Here is a 9,331-nt window from a genome sequence, read left to right as displayed (position 1 = left end):
AGGGAAAAATCACTTGGGGTTAAAACAATTAAGGCAGCCGGCAATTGTAAAAGATGACAGCTTCTGCAATACCGCTTGACTTCAGCCCCTTCATGCTAAACCAGTCCCGCATGCTGTCCTGCACCTTGTGCAGCGGCAAAGCTTAACCACAAAGTTGAAGGGTAGAAAGAAAGCCCAGTTAGGCAAGCGAGGACAGTGTGGGAAGCCTGCCCCTTCCAGACCTGGGCACGGTGACGGGAGGAAGGAGGGGCTCTCTGAAACTGCCCCTCAGGGGAGAGGGGCGGACAAGATTGGGCCAGCTTGGGCCCCGGCTCCAGCCCCAAGGCTGCCACAGCAGAGTGATTTTGGCAGAGGGAGGCCAGGTATGGGAAAGCACGCTGCTTATAGGAGACTGCAGATGCTGAGAGGCAGCTCAGAAGGCAGCAGGTCTGTGGGCAGGGTGGCCAGCTCCTCTCCATGCTGAATGAAGAGCTGTGGGTTGGACCCCTGGATGCACCTGGTTCCCCAGGGATCCTGAACGATGAGGGAAGACTGCCCTGGCCATTTGAGAGAGGCTGGAATGCTGGTTCCCGAGGAGAGGCTACAGCCTCAGCAGTAGCAGGACAGTTTCCCTGCAGACCAGCCTCCTGCCTGGGATGGGTGGACAGCGCCGGGGTCCAACGTTGAATCTCAGCTAGGAGTTGGTCCCAGTTGGGGTGGGAGACACATGTTCCGATGGGCAAAACAAAGACAGCGGATCCTCCCCAGGGGCATAGCAGAAGGCTGGAGGAACCAGGGGCCCCTGAATCACGCTGGAGCTGCAGGCTGTTAAGTTGCGACTTATTTGGCAACCTTGGACTTCATCATAGCGCAAGGATACCCCAAATCTCATCCTTAGTGACACTAGTCAAGGCTGAGTCTGCGCTCTGAGAACAAGATAACAGAGCAAAGAGGCAGACGTGAGGGCCCCAAGCTGGCCTAGGGAGCCCTGGAAGTTGCTTCTGTGCAAGAGGGGTCACCAGGGGACACCCCCAAGAGCCATCAATCATGTGTACCCACTCACTCGCTTCCAAGCATACAGGATTCCAAGACGATTATGGGTCTAAAAATACACAGGCCAGCTGTGTTTGGCAATACACTTGAATGACCTCCAGCCAGAGGCAGCGACAGGCACACTTGTCCAGACTGTCTGTGTGAAAGCCACCAATTCCCCACAGGAATTTCAGGATCCAGGACCCTCGGCCAAGGTTGTCCCGTCCTAAAGCATGGAGCTTCTCTACCTTGGTTTTCTTGCTGAGTGAGAAGCAGTGTGGGAGTCATTGTTTCATTTAACAAGTGCGTTTTGAGTCCTGACTATGCCCCAGGTTCTCTACCAGGTCTTCAGGTGGACCTCGATGGATGGGCCCTGGGATAGTGCTGTCCAGGGGAGATAAAACGTAAGCCGCGGAGGCCACGCTGTGCTCATATCGAATCCTTGGAACCCAGCCTCCTGGGCACTGATCAGCCTGGGTGAATGGAACACTTGAGGTGGACGTCTCTGTGTATGATGGCTGCTAGCCTGCTGTTCAGACAATCATTTGGGAAAATGCCAGAGATTTCTATCATAGGAAGGCATAAAATGTCTATCAGAGGAGGATTTGCCTGCAGAAAGTGGGAAGAATAGCTAACCCTCTGCACATTAAAAGTAGTCTCCTGGCAGCTGCTCCCTATTTTTTATGTTGGTGAATCCATGTTCTATGTAAATAATTAGCATATAACCAACCATTTGAGGTCTGAATAATTTTAACAGGTTAACAATCAGCGTCCTGGTTTCGTTGCATACATGTCCAACAGGCTCATACACTGTCATCCCCATAACTCATTCTGCAAATGCTCTTCTGGGTCCGAGAGTGATTTCGTGAGGAATTCTGAGGCATGTGGTAGAAAATAACATAGAAAATTACTTACGTCTCTTTCACTGTGATTTGGAAGAGATGCATCTTTACAGGAAAAGGCCATTTTTGGACTAGCTTTTTAAATTAAATTTTAAAAAAGAGGGTTAAAATGTTGTCAATAAAGATTATATTCTTAGTAAGGTTTGCTTTTCTCTGGTCAAACAAATTTGCATTGTACTTGGAGAACCTCCACTTTGAACAGACCTAGTTTTTAAATGATTTGAAGTAAATGTAACAGTATTTAATGGGGGAAGTAAATAAGTTATGACTTATGAATCTTACTGAGGAAAATGTTCATTCTTATTCACTACTTGACCAGCTTCAAGTCTCTAGAAAGAGCAGAGGGACACTGTGAAGTAAGGATTCTTACCGTGCATGCCATCCTTTGTGGAGCCAAGGCTTTGAAAGTGAAGTTATTTTTATTTATCCAAATTGAAAATTTATTTTCTTTTTAAATACAGCATTTTAATTCTAAATTATATTTTGCCTGCCAACTTGAACTGGAGTCTCTTATGGTATTATGGTCTTTACTTCATATGTGATAAACAGTTTCCAAATCCTCTAATGGCACATTTCCAGTTCAGTATGCCATGAAATCAATACTTCTGAGCTTTGACAATGAAGGAAAGCTTTCAGTAATTTTAAGTCCAGGCAAGATAAATATTAGGAATGTAACTCCTAAAGCTTCCAGCGGTGTGCTTATTAAATTCACACTGTCAATGGTCTTCAAAGACCAAGCAATACATTTAAAAAATTCAATCACTTTTACAGTTAACATTTCTTAAAATTCAATAGAAATTCAGCTTAACTTTCAAACTCAGAATTAAGAGCCTAAGAATATGTTACGGTGTTTTTGTATATAGATAGATGGTATGTTGTAGGCCAACAATGTTTGCTGTTCATGATCAAATAGTGATAAAAATGTAAGACCATTGGGTCTTTAATTAGCATTAAATATTTGACAATTCAAAAAAAAAATAAGGAAAAAAGGAAGGGAGAGAGAGAGAAAGAACATAAGAATGAAAAGAAGAAAACAAGGAAGAAACGAAGAAAAGACAGGGAGGGAGAGAGAGAAAGAGAGAAAAAAGAGAGGAAGGAAATTTCTGGTTTTCCAAATCGGTCTTGCTATTTTCCATTCCCCCCAGCCAGGTGGGTGAGATTTTGAGTTGCTTCACATCCTCACCGACACTTAGTATGCTCAGGCTTTTCATTTGAGCCATTCTATCACATGTGTGGTAGTATGTTTGTGGTATCAATTTGCATTTTCCTAATGACTAAAAATGTTGAACATCTTTTCATGTGCTTATTTGCCACAGGTGTATTTTCCTTAGTGAAGTTCAGATCTTTGGCTCATTTAAAAATACAGCCTTTCATGGGACTTCCCTGACAGTCCAGTGGTTAGGACTCAGTGCTTCCACTACAGGGGGTCGGGGTTCGATCCCTGGTCAGGGAACTAAGATCCCACAGGCTGTGCGGTGAGGCAAAAAAAAAAAAAAAATTAAAAAGAAATACAGCCTTTCAACTTCTACTCCTCGGTATTTATCATGCCCACCCCTCCCCCAACACCTGTCTGTGCAGGTCTACCCCTCCCCCAACACCTGTCTGTGCAGGTCCACACCTGCTCTTCTCCTGACTCCTCACCCATCTCCCTGTCCTGCCCACTCCTCTGCATCACGCTCATGGCTACCAGAGAAACCTCCGGAGCCTCCAGGTCTGATGTCATAGTCCTTCTCAGGCATGTCTGTGGGCTCTGAACGACAGGACTTTCTGTCCTCTGAATGACGGGACTTTGTCCTTTGCCTGCCACATGGTGTCTTCCTCACATGTGCCTCACCTGTTTTATCTTAGCCCCTCCAATTCCCCCTTTCTCACTTATTTTCACCAACATTGGACTAAATTCGGTCCCAGAAGCCTCCTGGCCTTCCACTCCTCTGGCCTCTACAGATATGGCCTCTGCCCAGACTGTTTTCCCCAAATTGTAAACATACAATAGCCACTGAGCAGACTGAGGGCCCTCTGTCCTTTTCATTTCCCATAATGCAGCATCCCATTGTATTTTCCTTCTATACTAGACCCCAGATCTACTGGGGACACAACTGCATTGTGCCCTTTAGCCCCCTTGTCTAATTCCGTGCCTGGCCACAGTGGACCACAGGTTTCTCCAGAAACGTACTGAGTAATCTAACCCTGCATTTCTCTTTTGGGATACAGGGATACAGTATCTGTCATCTGTTAAACTTCCTCATTCAGTGTGTAGGAAGTGTCGTCAAATCTCAGTGGTGTTCATGAGCTCCTTGTGCTGCTTCTGACGCCCCCAACAACAACAACGACAGCAAAGGAAGGTGTGAGACCCTCTGCCCTAGGAACAGGATGGCTGCCTGTGTGGAGCTCTCCAGAGTCCTGTGACTTTCCATGTGCACGGCTGCTCCAACTCAAGGCACGCCTTGCTTACAGCCCATTTTCTCCTTTCCTATTTACAGCATCCTGGCTTCACTTTCCTCACCATCCAGACTCCACTGTCCACTTCCGTATTCTTTTCTTTTTTTTAATTAAAAAATAAAAACACATAGAACTGCAAAGTATAACATAGCCACCCAGCATAAATATTATTTGAAACATAGATTTGATATATTTCCTTTAGATCTTTAAAACAAACATGACTGGAAGCCTGAAGTAGCCCAGATTCTCCTCCCCATTTCCAGTCTCCTCTCCTTGCTGCCGAAATGCTGGCTTCCCTGTGCACCTAGGCTGAACAGAAATACGGAGATAGGGATTTTGGAGGAAGAGAGAGATGGCTTTATTTTTCTGCCAGGCAGAAGGGAAGACACAGCAGGCTAGCACCTCCAGAGCTGTGTCCTCCCTCCTTGGGAATCAGGGAAGATTTTATATGTGGGGCTTGCAGTCCAGGGTATATGATAAGGATCAAAGCAGTGAAGGTCTTGCATTCTTCCTTTCCTTTGCATTATTTCAAAACAGTCATAGCTGGCGTCAGGCCGCCCCGTAATTGGGGTCCCTCTGTCTGGTAATTGCAACCGGTTGCCTCTGGTTTATTGCCTGGTGACCTTGTTTCTGAAATGCAAAACCTATAGGGGGTGATTTGTTACAAGGGGCGTATAGAATGTAAGTGCTGGACATAATAAGATTAGGGAGTGAGAGGCAGGGGATGTAACTCACACAGAGTTAGGGGTGATGGGTACCGAATATAAATTACACAGTGTCAGGGAGTGAGGGAGTGAGGTTAGCTTTGTAAAGTACAAATCTAGTTACTCCAAATTAGTGACAGTTAAAGTAAACCAAGGCGTGATTAACTCTTTCGGGCCAGGTTATGTTTCTTCTCTAGCCTGTTCGCTGTCCCTTTGTTTTCCTTGCTCTCAGGGGAGGGAGGACTTCATTTCTATTTTTTTTGCTGAAACATCCTCCTCAGAGACAACCATGATCAAGGACTTCTGTGTATCCAATCCCTGTTTTTATGCTTTTACTACATGTGCACGCACATTCTCCACAGATACAGCGTTTTGTGTCCCTCTCAACTTGCAAACACTGTATCATTCTCCAGTGATTGTTGTGCCGCTTGCTTGCTTCCTTCACCAGAAGGCCAACCAGGGCTTCCTGTCTAGTCTGAGTCCACCTTGTTTCACAGATCACCTTGAAGCAATCCTCAGATCAGCTTATGTGGACAGAGGTTCTTGAAATCATCCCAGTTAGGGAAGAATTGGGGAGAAGGCTTTTCTGTTATGCCCATGAGTCGAATGTGGGACCGTCTACGTGGTGCTGTGTTTCCCTGTTCTTGGTCGTTATATTTTCTAGGACAGCCTTGATTTTGCCTTCTACCTCTTCTATCAAATTCTCATTTTCTAAGTTCCCAGATTCATTGTTCTCAGATAAGTTCATTTTCATAGCATTCTATTGTTTTGCAAGTGTAATAACGTGATTCTTTTTAAAAAAAGCTCGAGATATAAGGGACATACAGTGAACTGCATATATTTAAAGTGTATAATTTGATGCACACAGCTTCACATAACCAAGATAACAAACATCAACCCCAAAGGTTTCCTCATGCCCCCTCCCCCTTGCCCTCATTCCCAGGCAAATGCTTATCTCCACACAATGCAGCAGGTACTCTTTTTTATCTGGCTTCTTTCAGCCAGCATGATTTTGAGACACATTCATGTTGTTGCTGAGATCCATAGTTTATTCCTTTTTATGCAGGGTAGTATTCCATTGTATGGATACACAACAACTGGTGGACAACTGGATTGTTTCCAGGTTTTGGCTACTATAAATAAAACTGCTACGAACATTCATGCACAAGTTTTTGTATAGATATGTGCTTTTATTTCTCTTGGGTAAATACACAGGAGTGAAAATTTTGGGTCATATATTAAATGTATGTTTAAGTTTTTAAGAAACTGTTAAAGTGTTTTCCAAAGTGGTTAGATCACTCCCCATTTCCTCTAGCAGTACGTGAGGGTTCCAGGGTCTCCACGTCCTTGCCAAACCTTGGCTGGTCATTCTTTTTAAGTTCAGATATTCGAAGAGATGGGCAGTGGCATCTCGTTGTGGTTTGATGGGTGTTTCCCTAGTGACTCAAGATGGTAAACACCTTTGCATGTGCTTACTTGCCATGCGAATGTATTCTTTGATGAGTGTCTGTTCAAATCTTCTGCCCATTAAAATATATTTAAAATATCTATTACTGAAGTTTGAGAGGTCTTGACATATTTGGATACAAGACCTCTATCAGATGTGGTTTGTAAACCCCTGTCAGCAGGCGGAAGAAGTCAAAGCATAAGTTCAGCTCATCATATTTAACTGGGAGCTTCTAAGTGAACTCCTAAAAACATAAAATCATTCCTAAGGTGCTAAAAAATAAAGGGAATTTTAACAATATAACTAACACGTTTGAACTAACTATAGAACAAACAGCACCGACTTTAAAAATGGTGTTGTTATTTTATAAAAAAGGTTTGAGGCTACAAAGGAAAACTCAAAATCCACAAAGGAGAAATCTCACAGAAAATGGTCTCTACTATATCCACACGTGTGAAAAGAACAAAATATGTTTAAATAAAATCCCCCCAAATGGTTGAAAAGCAAAAAGCACCATTTCAAACAAAAAAAACTAGTTTCCTAACAATATTTGGATCAAAGCAAATCTAAGAAGTATAGCTGGGACTCTTCAGGACCATAATTATAGGAACTTGGTTAAACTTAAGGAAATGTGGTCAATGTTACTTAGCAGAAACACAGAGCCTTAATAAAAGCCAAAAAATACACATGCTCAGAAGAAAATAAATGAAGCACTCCTTCTCAACAGTTATGAACACAATGGAAAAATCTCCCCCAAATTAGAGGAGTGAAATTAGAAGAGTGAAAATAAGATCAAAGTGAATATTAACAAATTAGGCAATACAGAGGAAATTACCATAAAAAACATTGAGTAAAACAGAAAAAGATAAACGTCAAGAATATCTAATGAATAACCTACAAGACCAGAATGTCCAAGTGGGCCTGTTCTTAGTTTGCCATCTTCTCTACGCCTGCTGGCCAACCCTTGTCTTCATTTCTGATTTGTATGATGTGCATTTGAAATTCTCAATAAAAAGATAAACAAAAAAAGCAAAGACAAGATCCCAACGGCTGAAGCGTAAACAAAACCATAACCACACAAGAAAATGAGTGCTCAAAATAATCATTTCACATTAGGCATTCCTGTCAAAATTATGCAAGAATCCTAGCAATCACCTCTATTATTTAATATTTCTTTTGAATTTCTTGTTAATATAAGCAGCGAACGACAATAGCAACAGCTTCAAATACTGCAAAATAAGAACTACTTATTGAGAATGGTAGGACTGTAAAGCTAGAGATCCTAAGAATAGCAGCAACAAAAGGTGGGAATTCATGAAATAATCTTAGTAGCATGGCTGGATGTGACAAATATACAAACCTCAATAGGTTTGATTTATCCTGGTTATAAAATGTATTTGGGGACATATTCTCATTCACATATATCTAAAAATAACCTTAAGCTGGGATGAAGTGAGAGAGTAGCATGGACATATATACACTACCAAAAGCTAGTGGGAAGCAGCCGCATAGCACAGGGAGATCAGCTCGGTGCTTTGTGACCACCTAGAGGGGTGGGATAGGGAGGGTGGGAGGGAGACACAAGAGGGAGGAGATCTGGGGATATACGTACACGTATAGCTGATTCACTTTGCTATACAGCAGAAACTAACGCAACATTGTAAAGCAATTATACTCCAATAAAGATGTTAAAAAAAATAAAATAAATTAAAATATCCTTAGCAGAAGTGCACAAGATTTACACGAAGAATGTCACACAGCTCTACTGAGAGATAGAAGAGAATATTTAGCACTATGAAATATTAATATGGGTGGGAAAGAGATTTCAGGGCTGTCTGAACTTCTAGCGTAAAGAATTGTCCACACAGAAGGGTAACAAAACAACCCAACTTTTACCAGTAATTTTATTAATCTCTTTAATTATTATAACTAACACAATAACAAACTGTCATAATTTGCTAGTTACAGTTTTTAGCAAAGGGAAGACAGGCAGACAAGATAGAACAAGATTTCGTCCTGTCAATCATCCACCCAGCTCATGACAGTGAAGTAGCAACCATTCATCAAATCCCCACTTAACCCAAACTTTTGGTCACTCAAATAAAAAAGAAGCACCAACAGAATTAAAAATCACAGTGAGCATCTCTAGCTCTCAGACAAGCATCTTTCTGGCCAGGTACACCTTCCAGAGCCCAGGGGCCCAAATCAGTCAAGACTTGCTCAGATTTTTGAGTTTTCTGGAGGAGATCCTAAATATTTATCATTTTATGGTTTCAAGTAATTATTCAGTCAGAAAAAGGGCCAAAGTTTATTTGATCATAAAATTTCCCCACAAATGCATTCAATTTTTAGTTAAAAATGAAGCACAGCCACATCAGGAAAAGTTTTCCGTGTAATTCTAAAACCCTAAGGGACTCTAAAAACCACTAACACCAAGAACACAGTCTCTACATGAAACCTCATGGGGAGGGAGCCCCTGGTTGGGAAGGTGAGCCAGGAGAAGTGGGGAGGGAGCCGATGGGGTACCCAGGGGCCCCGGGGTGCAGGGGGCAGGAGGGCCTGCTCCCTGCCCAAAGGTGGCAGTCGGTCGGAGAACATACAGGACGCAACGTCAGACATGTCCCAGAGGCCTCTGCCACCCAGCATCGTTAGAGATCGTTAAGTGAACACGGACTCTCTCCACTTACACCTTGCTCGGTTCCCACCCCTGCAAATGCAGGAGCAATAGAGGTAGCGCTGTCCCAGGTGAGGAGGGGTCCGTACCATGTGTTCATTGGATTTTCACAGAGGGGGCAAGAGACTCAGTAGGTAGCCTTCCAGTGGGGAGA

The sequence above is a fragment of the Phocoena phocoena genome, chromosome 3, assembly GCF_963924675.1.
Source record: "Phocoena phocoena chromosome 3, mPhoPho1.1, whole genome shotgun sequence".
Classification (NCBI taxonomy): Eukaryota; Metazoa; Chordata; class Mammalia; order Artiodactyla; family Phocoenidae; genus Phocoena; species Phocoena phocoena.
This window is presented reverse-complemented; position numbering follows the sequence as displayed.